The sequence below is a fragment of the Mesoplodon bidens genome (assembly GCF_964165515.1).
Source record: "Mesoplodon bidens genome assembly, chromosome: 6".
In the NCBI taxonomy this organism is placed as follows: Eukaryota; Metazoa; Chordata; class Mammalia; order Artiodactyla; family Ziphiidae; genus Mesoplodon; species Mesoplodon bidens.
Window position 1 is genome coordinate 82,340,045 of NC_138162.1, and position 17,950 is coordinate 82,357,994.

Genomic DNA, 17,950 nt, shown 5'->3' on the forward strand with positions numbered 1-17,950 from the left:
AGCACCTACTTTATAAGGTTGACAAGTATAAGTGAGTTCATATGAGAAGGGCACCTAGAACTTGGCCTGGTACAAAAGATATATATTTGTACTTGCCGTTGTTATCTAATTTGACTTAAATATTTAGAACTTTGTAAAATTCTGAGCAGCTCAAATATTCACTCAACATTTACACTTTGAGTCTCTAATTGCATGCCAGCTGCTACAGGGCTATATCCACGAACAAGACAAAGATTCCTGCCTTGAGTTTTTACTCATACCAATGTGCTATAATTATAGCCTCCCCAAAATTCCTGTTTATGAAAAAAGTTATTAGCTAGTTCAAGGTTTTGCTTTTTAGTCTTAGTTACTAATGTGTCTAGTTGTAGAAATTTGTTACATCTCTAAACCCGATGATCTTTGCCTCACTTCATACCATTTTTAAGTCAAGTACAGTGTCTAACATATACCAAAGGTTAACTTGATATAATATTTCATATGTTATAAAAAATTATGTCTCATAACCTGCAGTAAATATTTACATAGATTACAAGGTGCATCCCAACTTCAAAAAAGTTAAAATATGAAAGAGAAAAGCTACCTTAGCACTGAGAAAATATTTTATTTCTATTTTTAGTATTAATGATTACATCATCAACTTCGTTTAATATATTCTCTCACAATGTAATACAAAGCAAAGAATTCATTGTTATCTACAATCAGAGATCTTCAATAAGATAATTTATAAGATATGTCATAATATTTTTATTAGTCTCATAATATATAAGAAATGAAAATATTTAAAATAATTTGGAAATTTTAAATCTAATTTATAATTCAACATCAAAAAAACAAACAACCTGATTAAAAAACGGGCAGAACTGAATAGACATTTTTCCAGACAGGAAGTGCAGATGGCCAACAGGCACATGAAAAGATACTCAACATTGCTAATCATCAGGGAAATGCAAATCACAACCACAATGAGATGTCACCTCACACCTGTCAGAATGGCTATCATCAAAAAGAACACAAATAGCAAATACTGGCGAGGATGTGGAGAAAAGGGCACCGTCATACACTGTTGGTGGGAATGTATATCGGTGCAGCCACTGTGAAAAACAGTATGGAGGTTTCTCAAAAAACTAAAAATGGAACTACTGTATGACCCAACAATCCTACTCCTGGGTATATAGCTGAAAAAGAACAAAAGCACTAATTCAAAAAGATATATGCACCCCAACGTTCATAGCAGCATTGTTTACAATTGCCAAGACATGGAAGCAACCTAAGTGTTCATCAACAGATGAATGGATAAAAAAGCTGTGGTACATGCACACACACAAACACACACACACAAAATGGAATACTACTCAGCCATAAAAAAGAAGAAAATTTTGCTATTTGCAGCAACATGGATAGACTTGGAGGACATTATGCTGAGTGAAATAAGTCAGAGAAAGATAAATACTATATGATATTGCTTATATGTAGAATCTAAAACAATACAACAAACTAGTGAATATAACAAAAAAGAAGCAAACTCACAGATACAGAGACAAACTAGTGGTTATCAGTGGGGAGGGAGGAGGGGCAATATAGGGGTGGGGGAGTGGGAAGTACAAACTACTAGGTGTAAGATAGGCTCCAGGATGTATTGTACAGCACAGAGAATGTAGCCAATATTTTGTAATAACTGTAAATGGAAAGTAAATTTTAAAAATTGTATAAAATTTTAATAAATAAATAAATAAAAATAAATCAGTCCATCTAAAAAAAGAAGACAATTAGCCTTTATATCTATTTTTGATCCATTGTCCAAATATAAAACAGTGAAAGCCTTGTGTGATATCTTAAAATGCCTTGTATATACTTCACCCTCATAAATGTTTTTCTTTTATTTATACATCTCTAAATCTCTATCCACAGAAGTAGAGTTATTGTTTATTGCTGTGGATCACCTATCTTTTGTACAATGAGCTTTTTTGTGTGTTTGTTTGTTTGTTTGTTTGTTTTTGTGGTACGCGGGCCACCCACTGCTGTGGCCTCTCCTGTTGCAGAGCACAGGCTCCGGACGCTCAGGCCCAGCAGCCATGGCTCACGGGCCCAGCCGCTCCGCGGCATGTGGGATCTTCCCGGACCAGGGCACGAACCTGCGTCCCCTGCATCGGCAGGCAGACTCTCAACCACTGCGCCACCAGGGAAGCCCTGTACAATGAGCTTTTAAAATTCATCATCCTACTATAAGCATTTTTACTTATTGATACACTCTTCATTAATTTTAATGACTTCAACTTTTTTTCTATTACGAATAATGCTGAAATATGCCTGCATATATATACATATAAATGCAGGTATATATGCATATTTGTTCTTTTATAAATTATTTTCTTTGGATACATTCTAAAGTTTGAGAGACAAAAAAAAATAATAGATGTTAAATAATTATACTTTGAAGTATTAAAAACCTGCGTTTCATTCCTAGTTCTACAACATTCAATGAGTTTGACCTGAGGCAAACGATCACTCCTTTCAGAGTAAAAGAAATGCCTACGTCTTAAAGTTGGTGTGGGGATTAAATGGGCTAATGTAAAACTGAAATTTATATGAGGAAACTTTGGATAGTGATGGATATGTTTATGGCATAGATTGTGGTGATGTTTTTACAAGTGTAAACTTATTCCCAAACTCATCAAGTTGTATTAAACATCTACAGCTTTTTGTATGATGATCATACCTAAATAAAGTGGTTTTAAAAAATAAATAGGGCTTCCCTGGTGGCGCAGTTGTTAAGAGTCTGCCTGCCGATGCAGGGGACACGGGTTCGTGCCCCGGTCTGGGAAGATCCCACATGCCGCGGAGTGGCTAGGCCCGTGAGCCATGGCCGCTGGGCCTGTGCGTCTGGAGCCTGTGCTCCGCAACCGGAGAGGTCACGGCAGTGAGAGGCCTGTGTACCATAAATAAATAAATAAATAAAAATTAAATAAAATTCATGTCATTAGATATTTATTAAGCCATTTAATAAAAAGTAGCTATTATTACTTTCATCATTATCAATAATAAATAAAAGAATATATACATTTTTGGAAAACATTATATTTTGTTGGCTTAATATATTAGAACACCTCTTTGTATATGATTTATTCCTATTCTTACCATTTTTAGATTATAACAATTCTTGTCATCTTTCAATTTTATCAGTATAGCACCAAAAACTTTTTTTTACCCTCTGTAATGATAAGGAAATGGAAACACATTCTTTAGGGTGCTAGAATTAGTAGGAAGAATAGGCTATGTGTATGTTATTCTTCTTGGTTTGGGGTGTGTTTTATCAAACCTGTTCTACAAGGTAATATAAACATTTGCATATTGTATAACAAAATACCTTTTTCCACAGTTGTATTCTTTTCTTTTCTTACAATGCACCACCTGAAAAAACTCAGCTTTTTGTTGATGCCAAATCTATCCATGCAGGGCACTCCCAGCTCTTCAACTTCAAAAGAGACAAGTAAACTCAGGTGAAAAACGTTGATGAGAAGGTATCTGGAAGTGATCAAGGTCTACTCTCAGACCAACCCTAAATGAGAGATCAGTAATAAATCCCACACAGTAAGGAAAATAAAAACACTCCTAATGAATACTTCCTCATTATGGCCCAGGGTTGTAATGTCTCAGATCAAAGATGCTCATATTCATTGAACAGGGGCTGACTAGAGCCACTCCAGCCACCAAAACAGTACATAGAGAAAGGTGATGCTGCACAAAATGAGGGATGCTTTAAGCTATAATCTATTGCATTATTTCAAACATACTTGAAGGCACATTTAAGTAGGTGGCATAAGTTATGTTGACTTTATTCTGATGGAAATCTCTCAAGTTTTCAAATCTCCATCCAGGTGGAAATATAAAAGTTCTGAGTCATGACCCACATTAAACTCAATCTTTCCCTACAAAACTTCCTTTTTGGGGCTTCCCTGGTGGCGCAGTGGTTGAGAGTCCGCCTGCTGATGCAGGGGACATGGGTTCGTGCCCCGGTCTGGGAAGACCCCACGTGCCACGGAGCAGCTCGGCCCGTGAGCCATGGCCGCTGAGCCAGCGTGTCTGGAGCCTGTGCTCCGCAATGGGAGAGGCCACAACAGTGAGAGGTCAGTGTACGGGAAAAACAAAAACCAAACTTCCTTTTCTTTATGTTGTTAGAGATTTTAAGATTATAAAATATACCAGCTACTTCATATAGCCAATAGAGTCCTTGAATATACAACTTTCCCCTCTGTTACTATCCATAAGGCAGCTCATTTTTAGAATTAAAAAACCTGAGATTTTTAGTGGTACAAATATATGCCAAATTGCTTATATCGATACTGCTTTGTGAAACGATTTTTACTTCAGGAAGACGGTGGATAGAAGGAGTAAGTTATGCCTCAGAGCCCAGATACATCCTTATTTCCTGACTCTGGTTTCAACCTGGTATTAACCAGACTAACTGGAAATATCTGAATAGTGAGGATAGTCACAGGAGAATCATTAAAAAACAAAAATATTGCTCTCTGTGTGACACCCCTAGAAATCAAACTTGAAGTAGGTAACACTGAACTACACAAAAGCCTTTCTGCTGTCTTCCCCAAGCCTCCTTTTTGGGGCCACTCTACTTCCTATGTCATCCTCTTTCTTTGCCAGGAGCTAGAAGGATCAAACCAGTTTTTCTCTCATCTCAAAGACCTGCCACTGTTAAGTGGCAGACACATTTCAATCATGAAAAGTAAAGAAAGTAACAGATGCTAGGTCTGTCATCATTGAGCTGCTGAACAAATGCCAACAGAGGCTTATTTTCAGATTTCTTGTGATATAATAAAAGCATCCCACCATTGTTAAGCTCCTGTTAGACATGCTTTCTCATACTTCTAAGGGGAAGCATTCCTCTCTGAAATATATGTTCTGATCCCAGTCTGTTATTTTGAGAATTTTCTTTAAGTGATTGACCACATTGATCAATCATTATTTGTTGTTTTCCTATTGGCTTTGTATAGCAAAATGATGTCTGGTTAACTTTTTTTTTTCTAGATAATTAAAATATCTTGTTAAAAGTCAGAACAACCTATGAAGCTGGTCACTCTTTGGCCCATTTCAGCATTTTATTGAGAAAAATCATCTCTAATTGGGAGAGAGATTCTTTAATTTTTACTGAATCCTCTGGAAGAGAAGATTTCCATTCATAACACAAAACCCAACATAAAAATCCTCTTCATCTATCTTTCAGTCACCCCAAAGACCCACTCATCACAGTATGGCAACTTAATCCCAATCTTCTCCCTCTATTTCTAAAATCTTTTAAAATTTTCCTTTAACCCAACCTCTTGTCTCTCCCATCCCTGCCCTTTCACTCTTTCTTTAGAAAAGAATAACTCCCAGCCCTGAGCAGTGAAGATCAATCGAATAGGTTTCAGTTTACTGTTCTTACTGTCTCGTCCTTCACCCCCTATTCCAGGCTGCCCAACAAAGCCCCAGATTATGGAAACAAAGAAAAAAAATCCTCCTGATATGTGAGAGATACAAGAGATTCTGAATATTCACCTGTAATTTTTTTCCTGTACCATAATAAAGAGTGACATGTTCAAAAGAATAATATATATAAAATCAATTATTAAAGAAATACTATAAGCAAGGGGAGAAATTTTTTATTACTAATCACTTCATAACATGACTGATTTTCCATTTCTTCTATAAGAGATATATTTAAGACTTCTTTTTTATGTTGTTTTGAGTGTTAAAAAAAATTCCTAGGTTTGTAATAGTTCTATAAATTTAAAGTAGTACTTGGACATTTTGTTTCCTGCTATTGTCTTTTTTTTTTTTTTTTTTGTGATACGCGGGCCTCTCACTGCCGTGGCCCCTCCCGCTGCGGAGCACAGGCTCCGGACACGCAGGCCCAGCGGCCATGGCTCACGGGCCCAGCCGCTCCGCGGCACGTGGGATCCTCCCAGACCGGGGCGCGAACCTGCGTCCCCTGCACCGGCAGGTGGACCCTCAACCACTGCGCCACCAGGGAAGCACCCGTGCTATTGTCTTTAAAAGAGAGTATTTGACCGCTTAGCAATCCTCCCTCTGATATGCTGAGCTCTAGCTAACTGCCTGTTGCCTCCGATTCATTGCATGAGAGGGAAGAAGTGGCTTTCTTAGTCATAAACCTGACTTCATGTACCTTGACTGAAACCAAAGGATTCAAAACTCAAAGCAATATTTATAATGTACTTTCATGGTTTCTCTGGCTGTACATTTCCCAGTCATGAGGTTTGGCCCAACCAAGAGGCAAGGATGTCTGTTTCCCATTAAGTAATTTCAAACTATGTACAACTTATATTTAAACTAAAATCTGCAAAGGTAGTAAAAATAGTTTTATAGACTTGTTTCTCCTAGGACTATCTAACATGAATTGTTTCCAATTTTAGAGAGGGTCAGGCCCTTTCTACTTCCAAATATAAAAAAAAAATCTGAAGCCAACACATGAAAAATATTAATAGTATATTTTATATAGGGAGTGAGATTATGAGTCTACAGTTTCTGTAATCTATATCATGCTCAATTAAAAAATACTTGAAATTACTTTTGATATGTGAGAAAAGGCAATTGGGAAGACCTATTTTAATAAGAGAACTGGATGCCTGAAAGTTTATTATCCTTTACTGCGAGGAAATGGTCACTCAGGTCTGTTATGAAAACATTTGTTGGCCATCAGTTAAAAAACCCTTAGATTATTTTAGATTCTGAAAAGAAAGTGAAAAAAAATGGTTAGGGGTAAGATAAAATCTGTTCTTGGGAGAACTAGCTGTTATATTTAAAATGTATCACTGCTTCTAAACTGGATAGACACATTTCTTGCCACATAACTTTATCCCTGTTCATGCAATGCTGTTAACTTTGAGTTGTAATATTCATCTTTCAACAGTAGTGGGATTCTAGGAAACCAAGCTCATTATAACTTTCTTCATTGAAGGGCTGAGTTCTGAAGTATTCATCTTCACTGGAGTATCAGTAAAGATAGGCTGGGTTATGTTGTGAAAACAAATTCCAAATCTTAAGGCTTAGCACGTACAACTTTACTCTGCTCTTGCCCACACAAAGCCATCTGTAGGTCCAGTAGCTCTTTAGGGCAGCTCCCTTCTAAACAGTGACTTAGGGATCAGGTTCTTTTTTTTTTTTTTTTTTTTTTTCTTGTAGCTCTACCATTTGGAACTGCAGTCACGTGGCAGGGGGAGAGAAAGCTTGAAGAACTCACACTGGCTCTGAAGTGCCTCATTCCAGAGATGACATGCCATTTCCGCTCATAGCCTATTGGCTGGAAGTAGTCTTATTGTCCAGAACTAACTATATAGAGACTGGAATGTAAGAGAGAGCCTGGAATATTTGATGAGTTTTATGGTCTGTGCCTTAGAACACATGCGACTTTTAAGTCTCAGCAGTGAGAGTCTAGACAATCCTCAGCTCTCTTTTCCCCCAACATAGCCACCCTGGAAAACGAGAATTTCTGATGGTGGCCCTAGAAGATAAAAAGAGCCTGGGTATCTGTGGTACTACTGGGAAGGGCACTGCTCTGGAGAACTATCAAACTATAGCTGACTTTGGGCAAACAAGACATACACTTTTATATATTAAGCAGGTGAGGTTTCAGGGGTCATTTTGTTAATACAATATAGCCTATCCCATCCTGAATAATGCAGTTGGATTGGAAGTGTCTTCTGTCTTGCTTTGCTGATCCAGATCATCAATTTTGCTACAAATTCTAACATTTCTGTCTTCAAATCACTCCTTGATTTTGTCGGAAACTATTGCTACAACCTTGGCTCTGTACTGATTCTCAGCTTTGCCCTAACACTTCTTGGTTCAATGATCTCTGATGTTTGATCTATACATGAACTCTTCCCACCTTCCTACCACCCTACCCCTGGTGAAAAAAAACCAAAAACAACAAAGACACGTGTTTTCTTGTTTGCTGAAGAGAAGCAAGAAAATACTTTAACCTGTCAACCTAAAGGCAACTGTAAAGAAACAGCAGCATAACTAGTCTCATCAAAACTGCTCATGCTAAATATATATGACAACCCGGGCAAGTTTATACCTGATTAATGTAGATTGTTTACTTTCTTTAGAATTATTGCTGTTGTTGAGTTGAGAGCTCATGAGTGGAAATTCTTGGGAAGGTAAAAGGATATATTTGAATGAGTGGTTTTAAAGGTATGTTAAGACATCAGAGATCTTTTTTATAATGAGCATTAAATATTACAATTCATGTACATTTTGGATTAGTTTCATAGAACTAAGCAATTCTTACCCTGTCCATGTTCTTCATCACTCTTAATACCTTTAATCACACAAGGCACGTAGCTTGTATTTCATCAAGAAGAATTCTGGGCAAGGGAGCATCAGGCACAATGATTACTTGTGTCATGGTTCTGCTGACAAGCCATTTTAGGTAATCTTCAGTTCCTTGAGAGAGTCATTGGATTTTTTGGAGTTGCCAAGATTCTGTAAGCAGATTAATTTTTCAGTATGTGTAAAGAAAACTAAATGCTTAAGTTTGGAACTTCTCTCAGAAATAGCCAATCCAATATTAACTTTATTTCGAATATTTGCATTAAATTCAATAAACAGGTGTCGAGGCCATAATATGTCCAAATTATTAAGCCCTTTGATGGTTGGAGTGAGTAAGGTAATAACTTAGGTCTTTTTCCCTTCATGTATACATATTACCATTTTATATACAGTATATATATATGTATATATTTTAATTTATCTTTTTCTTATTTGGGTTTATTTCCCATTTTAATCACATTATTTTTTAACTAAATTTAAATATGGAGCTACAAGATCACATTTTTAGAGTCATTAGGTACGATAGTAGAAATTATAAGGAGAGGAAATTTTAACATAACCCTTATTCAGTTGAATACATAGGTTGTACAAACTATACAGTCATTGGGAAACAATAAAATGACCCAGTATTTCCTTCCCACATTTTCACAACAAGTCAGGCATGTCACATGACCTTTCTCCTAGTCTCTGGTTGCAAGTCTGGGCAAGGATGCCCTCGTTCTCACTCTCGAGACTGCGTTAGCCTTGGAGCAGCACTGTAGCTGGATGACTGACTCAGGATGGCCTGGAGCATAGAGGGTTAGAGTCTGAAATGTTTCCTGGTTAATTCCTGATTGGAATTATTCCAATTGTTGGTTTTCTGAGAATAAGTGAGTAGGGAAATATTTTTCCAGAAACTCTTCAGCCAAATAATGTGAAACTCAAGATCCTGCTAACATGAGAGTAGATTTTCTAACACCTCCCTACTTTAAACCAAAATTATGTCACCAGATATTCACCGTAATGTAACTGAACCCAGAAAGAGTGTTCATGGAGTGGAACCTATTTGTTCCAATTCATCACTGTATATTTAATACCCTGATAAAATCGCTGTATTTTTCTTACACCAACATGCATCAAAAATATTTTTACATATATTACAGTGTCCTCAATGTTCCTACATTATCCTTGATTTTTCTCTCTGATAACTATGTATGTCAAGTGAAATTATGCATTCAGAAAAAAATTACTAAACTCTGACAAGATTTCATAAAATTATAGGTGAGGTAGATGTACAATAATTAAGGTCAAATAAACTGCTACTTTTGGCAGAATGATTCTTAGGTTTCTTGTTTTTCCATAGTTGAAACAACATGAGTATATCATTTATTAATATACCAAATAGAAATACTTTTAGTGAGAAGGACCTTAAACTCCATGGGCTATGACAGTTTAATTGGCATAGCAGCCAGGAACCCAGCAGAATAAGGAATGGCATACTCAAACTGGATAATTGATGAGATTTTAATAGAAAGGATTTTTTTAAAAAGGTACAGGGTGAGGTTTTAGGAAAACAGTGAGGGATGGTGCTGTATCCTGACACTAGCAACAGCAGGGAGCTGTTTCTAACCCTAGAACAAGGGACACAGGAGAGAACAGTTATGAGAACCCAGGGAGAGCAGCTATATAGAAAAGACCATCCAACCTTCAGATCTGCTAGTGTCTTCCTTTGGCCACACTTAACAGGAGGTGAGGAGGAAAGGGAACCATTGAGGTAGCCCCTATGTATTAATTTCCCACAACAAAGAGCAGAGTGAAAAAGCATGAAGAGTTAATCTGGGAAATGGAGCAAAAGAGATATGTATAGCATAATTGGTGCATGACTTTAAAAAATAAGTTTAAATGGCATGCTTACTTTTTGGCTAAGTTGGACTCCATCTGCCACTCCTGTCATCAGACAACATTACTTCTCTCTCTTTTCCCATAGTTTCATATATATATATATATATATATATATATATATATATATATATATATATATATATATATGCCTTTGGGGAAGAAGAACCACATTTTGGTAGTTGGCATGAGTCCCTTAAGGGGTAAAACAAATCAGAGAAGGGTTGGAATACCATCTATCTCCTCACTGTTTGTTGGATTCATTTTGAGACACCACAGAGAAGTCAATAAAATAGACCAAGAAACCATGGGAATACTAAGAGTTTTTAGAGCCTAGGTGACAAAAATGAAGAATTGAGGTAGGAGATTCTTCTTCCCATCTTTGCATGGAATCCAGGAATGTTCTGGCAGTCCCAAGATTGGAAGCCTTTGATGCATCTGGAAACAATACTATTGACATTACTATTAAACTCACGGTAAGCAGTGGCAATGGTGGGGCTTTTCCAAAAGGCTTCATGAGCAGTGGAATTAAGCCACAAATGAGAGCTAGTGGAAAGAAAGACCAGAGCAAACCTGGTGGTGTGCTGGTAATATTTGACAACCAGCTCTCCAGGGAGGATTAAAAAGCCCTGGTTTGTAGTCTTTTCCATCATAGCCAATTTAAAGCTATCAACATAAATTCACTGAACATGGATTTGGTAGAAATGTGCACAGCTGGCTCTTGTGAGCTCATGGTCACCCTTCCAGCACAGCAATGGCCACAGACCCTGTATCCTGATGGTAGCTGAAAACTGACTTGGGAAGCGTGTGAGACACCTTAGATGACATTACACTTTCATGGTCATTACGTTTTACCAATCAAGTGAGGGGACTGTTGCCATCATGATTTAGGAATACAAAGAAAAAACTACTTAATTCTTTTCCCTGTGGTCTTACTTAGGTCAGTGAACTCTGAGATATTGGGGCAGCATGAATAATATGTCATAATTACAAAAATTCCAGAAGGTATGTTAAAGACCTTTTTGTATGGAATAAGCAAGAATATGAGTGGGATGGAGCAATGCGGTGTCTAACACAAGATCACGTGGATCCTATTCATGCATTTTCTATGCTACCGTGCAACCATCAATATTTCTCCTGGTTTGACATGGGTTGTTTCCCTTTCCAGCCTGCTTTAGTGACTCTCTCTTCCTAACTTAACATAATTGTTTCCCTGGCTTTTCTGGATTTTCCCAGGGTACCATATAACTGCTCACGCCTGGTTTGACTCAGCAGTATCTTCTGATTTGCATGGGTGAAGCAACATGCATTGCTCGAGTCCCATCTTCTATTTCCTGGTCCTGCCACTCCCAGCTTCAAGTCGACTCTTGCCTGCTCTTCCACTCCTTCAAATTATGTAGAGATTCAGCTATACCCTCTGACTGCCCCCCTGGCAGGTTCTTGGAACTTGCCAGTAGTCTGATTTATGTTGGGTAAGTTATGACACATTCCACTGAAAAATTAGATCACTGCCAGATACTAAAACAGGATCATCTATTTAAAAAGTTCAATGTAGGCAGTACATCTTCTGTACCGTTCTGTCTCCACCTTCAGTGACATTTGACCCTTCCTTGTCTCTTTCATGTCCTGTAACCTAAAAAGCAACTTTATTTAGTAACTGTGTGTATCTTGAAACCTAAACTGACCTAAAACCATTAAGAGAACTAAGAAAATCACTTCTATCGGCTTTCTTCTGGTAGAATATTGGGCACTGGAAGTTATTTGGAGGCAGGGTGATCTCTTTTGTTCTGCAGAAATCATATCACAAATTAAGTCAGCACCCCTCTGGTTAAGAAAGCAGCCTTACAGTAAAATATTATTTGTATTTGATGTTTAACTTTCTCACTTTTCTGGGCTCTATGCCTCAGCTCAAGTAGTCAAATGACAAGGTTCTTTGCTCACTGGATCATCCATAATTTATATCTTTCTTTATATTCCATCATGTCAACAAAGGAAATTTATAGCACAAGATCTGATTAAAGTATATGCTTACTTCCATGAGCTTGATTTCTGTCTACACAAGATTCCTTGCTCAATCTGATTGGGATTTATAATTCTCTTTTAAAGAAGGCTAATTTTATCTTTTTTTTTTATCTTTGGAAGTGAAAATTCTGTTCAGTGAAAAAAATTTTTTTACAACTTTATTGGAGTATAATTGCTTCAAAATGGTGTGTTAGTTTCTGCTTTATAACAAACTGAATCAGTTATACATATACATCTGTTCCCATATTCCTTCCCTCTTACATCTCCCTCCCTCCCACCCTCCCTATCCCACCCATCCAGGCGGTCACAAAACACCGATCTGATCTCCCTGTGCTATGCAGCTGCTTCCCACTAGCTATCTACCTTACGCTTGGTAGTGTATATATGTCCATGCCTCTCTCTCGCTTTTTCACAGCTTACCCTTCCCCCTCCCCATATCCTCAAGCCCATTCTCAAGTACGTCTGTGTCTTTATTCCTGTTTTACCCCTAGGTTCTTCATGACATTTTTTCCCTTAAATTCCATATATATGTGTTAGCATACGGTATTTGTCTTTCTCTTTCTGACTTATTTCACTCTGTATGACAGAATCTAGGTCTATCCACCTCATTACAAATAGCTCAATTTCGTTTCCTTCTATGGCTGAGTAATATTCCATTGTATATATGTGCCACATCTTCTTTATCCATTCATCGGATGATGGACACTTAGGTTGTTTCCATCTCTGGGCTGTTGTAAATAGAGCTGCAATGAACATTTTGGTACATGTCTCTTTTTGAATTATGGTTTTCTCAGGGTATGTGCCCAGTAGTGGGATTGCTGGGTCATATGGTAGTTCTATTTATAGTTTTTAAAGGAACCTCCATACTGTTCTCCATAGTGGCAGTACCAATTCACATTCCCACCAGCAGTGCAAGAGTGTTCCCTTTTCTCCACACCCTCTCCAGAATTTATTGTTTCTAGATTTTTTGATGATGGCCATTCTGACTGGTGTGAGATGATATCTCATTGTAGTTTTGATTTGCATTTCTCTAATGATTAATGATGTTGAGCATTCTTTCATGTGTTTGTTGGCAGTCTGTATATCTTCTGTGGAGAAATGTCTATTTAAGTCTTCTGCCCATTTTTGGATTGGGTTGTTTGCTTTTTTGTTATTGAGCTGCATGAGCTGCTTATAAATATTGGAGATTAATCCTTTGTCAGTTGCTTCATTTGCAAATATTTTCTCCCATTCTGAGGGTTGTCTTTTGGTCTTCTTTATGGTTTCCTTTGCTGTGCAAAAGCTTTGAAGTCTCATTAAGTCCCATTTGTTTATATTTGTTTTTATTCCCATTTCTCTAGGAGGTGGGTCCAAAAGGATCTTGCTGTGATTTATGTCATAGAGTGTTCTGCCTATGTTTTCCTCTAACAGTTCGATATTTTCTGGCCTTACATTTAGGTCTTTAATCCATTTTGAGCTTATTTTTGTGTGTGGTGTTAGGGAGTGATCTAATCTCATACTTTTACATGTCCCTGTCCAGTTTTCCCAGCACCACTTATTGAAGAGGCTGTCCTTTCTCCACTGTACATTCCTGCCTCCTTTATCAAAGATAAGGTGACCATATGTGGGTGGGTTTATCTCTGGGCTTTTTATCCTGTTCCATTGATCTATCTTTCTGTATTTGTGCCAGTACCATACTGTCTTGATTACTGTAGCTTTGTAGTATAGTCTGAAGTCAGGGAGCCTGATTCCTCCAGATCCATTTTTCGTTCTCAAGATTGCTTTGGCTATTCGGGGTCTTTTGTGTTTCCATACAAATTGTGAAATTTTTTGTTCTAGTTCTATGAAAAGTGCCAGTGGTAGTTTGATAGGGATTGCATTGAATCTGTAGATTGCTTTGGATAGTAGAGTCATTTTCACAATATTGATTCTTCCAAACCAGGAACATGGTATATCTCTCCATCTATTTGTATTATCTTTAATTTCTTTCATCAGTGTCTTATAATTTTCTGCATACAGGTCTTTTGTCTCCTTCGGTAGGTTTATTCCTAGATATTTTATTCTTATTGTTGCAGTGGTCAATGGGAGTGTTTTCTTGATTTCACTTTCAGATTTTTCATCATTAGTGTATAGGAATGCCAGAGATTTCTGTGCATTAAGTTTGTATCCTGCTACTTTACCAAATTCATTGATAGCTCTAGTAGTTTTCTGGTAGCATCTTTAGGATTCTCTATGTATAGTATCATGTCATCTGCAAACAGTGACAACTTTACTTCTTCTTTTCCGATTTGGATTCCTTTTATTTCCTTTTCTTCTTTGATTGCTGTGGCTAAAACTTCCAAAACTATGTTGAGTAAGAGTGGTGAGAGTGGGCAGCCTTGTCTTGTTCCTGATCTTAGTGGAAATGGTTTCAGTTTTTCACCATTGAGGACGATGTTGGCTGTGGGTTTGTCATATACGGCCTTTATTATGTTGAGGAAAGTTCCCTCTATGCCTACTTTCCACAGGGTTTTTATCATAAGTGGGTGTTGAATTTTGTCGAAAGCTTTCTCTGCATCTATTGAGATGATCATATGGCTTTTCTCCTTCAGTTTGTTAATATGGTGTATCACGTTGATTGATCTGCGTATATTGAAGAATCCTTGCATTCCTTGAATAAACCCCACTTGATCATGGTGTATGATCTTTTTAATGTGCTGTTGTATTCTGTTTGCTAGTATTTTGTTGAGAATTTTTGCATCTATGTTCATCAGTGATATTGGCCTGTACTTTTCTTTCTTTGTGACATCCTTGTCTGGTTTTGGTATCAAGGTGATAGTGGCCTCGTAGAATGAGTTTGGGAGTGTTCCTCCCTCTGTTATATTTTGGAAGAGTTTGAGAAGGATAAGTGTTAGCTCTTCTCTAAATGTTTGATAGAATTCACCTGTGAAGCCATCTGGCCCTGGGCTTTTGTTTGTTGGAAGATTTTTAATCACAGTTGCAATTTCAGTGCTTGTGATTGGTCTGTTCATATTTTCTATTTCTTCCTGATTCAGTCTTGGCAGGTTGTGCATTTCTAAGAATTTGTCCATTTCTTGCATGTTGTCCATTTTATTGGCATAGAGTTGCTTGTAGTAATCTCTCATAATCTTTTGTATTTCTGCAGTGTCAGTTGTTACTTCTCCTTTTTCATTTCTAATTCTATTGATTTGAGTCTTCTTCCTTTTTTTCTTGATGAGTCTGGCTAATGGTTTATCAATGTTGTTTATCTTCTCAAAGAACCAGCTTTTAGTTTTATTGATCTTTGCTATCATTTCCTTCATTTCTTTTTCATTTATTTCTGATCTGATCTTTATGATTTCTTTCCTTCTGCTAACTTTGGGGGTTTTTGTTCTTCTTTCTCTAATTGCTTTAGGTGCAAGGTCAGGTTGTTTACTCGAGATGTTTCCTGTTTCTTAAGGTGGGATTGTATTGCTATAAACTTCCCTCTTAGAACAGCATCCCATAGGTTTTGGGTCGTCGTGTCTCCATTGTCATTTGTTTCTAGGTATTTTTTGATTTCCTCTTTGATTTCTTCCATGATCACTTCGTTATTAAGTAGTGTATTGTTTAGCCTGCATGTGTTTGTATTTTTTACAGATCTTTTCCTGTAATTGATATCTGGTCTCATAGCATTGTGGTCGGAAAAGATACGTGATACAATTTCAATTTTCTTAAATTACCAGGGCTTGATTTGTTACCCAAGATATGATGTATCCTGGAGAATGTTCCATGAGCACTTGAGAAAAATGTGTATTCTGTTGTTTTTGGATGGAATGTCCTATAAATATTAATTAAGTCTGTCTTGTTTAATGTATCATTTAAAGCTTGTGTTTCCTTATTTATTTTCATTTTGGTTGATCTGTCCATTGGTGAAAGTGGAGTGTTAAAGTCCCCTACTATGAATGTGTTACTGTCGATTTCCCCTTTTATGGCTGTTAGTATTTGCCTTATGTATTGAGGTGCTCCTATGTTGGGTGCATAAATATTTACAACTGTTATATCTTCTCCTTGGATTGATCCCTTGATCATTATGTAGCGTCCGTCTTTGTCTCTTCTAATACTCTTTATTTTAAAGTCTATTTTCTCTGATATGAGAATTGCTACTCCAGCTTTCTTTTGATTTCCATTTGCATGGAATATCTTTTTCCATCCCCTTACTTTCAGTCTGTATGTGTCTCTAGGTCTGAAGTGGGTCTCTTGTAGACAGCATATATATGGGTCTTGTTTTTGTATCCATTCAGCCAATCTGTGTCTTTTGGTGGGAGCATTTAGTCCATTTACATTTAAGGTAATTATCAATATGTATGTTCCTATTCCCATTTTCTTAATTGTTTTGGGTTCGTTATTGTAGGTCTTTTCCTTCTCTTGTGTTTCTTGCCTAGAGAAGTTCCTTTAGCATTTGTTGTAAAGCTGGTTTGGTGGTGCTGAACTCTCTCACCTTTTGCTTGTCTGTAAAGGTTTTAATTTCCCCAGCAAATCTGAATGAGAACCTTGCTGGGTAGAGTAATCTTGGTTGCAGGTTTTTCTCCTTCATCACTTTAAATATGTCCTGCCAGTCCCTTCTGGCTTGCAGAGTTTCTGCTGAAAGATCAGCTGTTAACCTGATGGGGATTCCCTTGTGTGTTATTTGTTGTTTTTCCCTTGCTGCTTTTAATATGTTTTCTTTGTATTTCATTTTTGACAGTTTGATTAATATGTGTCTTGGCATATTTCTCCTTGGATTTATTCTGTATGGGACTCTCTGTGCCTCCTGGCCTTGATTAACTATTTCTTTTCCCATATTAGGGAAGTTTTAACCTATAATCTCTTCAAATATTTTCTCAGTCCCTTTCTTTTTCTCTTCTACTTCTGGGACCCCTATAATTCGAATGTTGGTGCCTTTAATGTTGTCCCAGAGGTCTCTGAGACTGTCCTCAGTTCTTTTCATTCTTTTTTCTTTATTCTGCTCTGCAGTAGTTATTTACACCATTTTATCTTCCATGTCACTTATCCGTTCTTCTGCCTCAGTTATTCTGATATTGATCCCATCTAGAGTATTTTTAATTTCATTTATTGTGTTGTTCATCGTTGCTTGTTTCTTCTTTAGTTTTTCTAGGTCCTTGTTAAATGTTTCTTGCATTTTGTCTATTCTATTTCCAAGATTTTGGATCATCTTTACTATCATTATTCTGAATTCTTTTTCAGGTAGACTGCCTATTTCCTCTCCATTTGTTAGGTCTGGTGGGTTTTTATCTTGCTCCTTCACCTGCTGTGTGTTTTTCTGTCTTCTCATTTTGCTTATGTTACTGTGTTTGGGGTCTCCTTTTTGCAGGCTGCAGGTTCATAGTTCCCATTGTTTTTGATGTCTGTCCACCCAGTGGCTAAGGTTGGTTCAGTGGGTTGTGTAGGCTTCCTGGTGGAGGGGACCAGTGCCTGTGTTCTGGTGGATGAGGCTGGATCTTGTCTTTCTGGTGGGCAGGTCCACGTCTGGTTGTGTGTTTTGAGGTGTTTGTGGACTTCTTATGATTTTAGGCAGTCTCTCTGCTAATGGGTGGGGTTGTGTTCCTGTCTTTCTAGTTGTTTGGCATAGGGTGTCTAGCACTGTAGCTTGCTGGTCGTTGAGTGAAGCTGGGTGCTGGTGTTGAGTTGGAGATCTCTGGGAGATTTTCGCCATTTGATATTATGTGGAGCTGGGAGGTCTCTTGTGGACCAGTGTTCTGAAGTT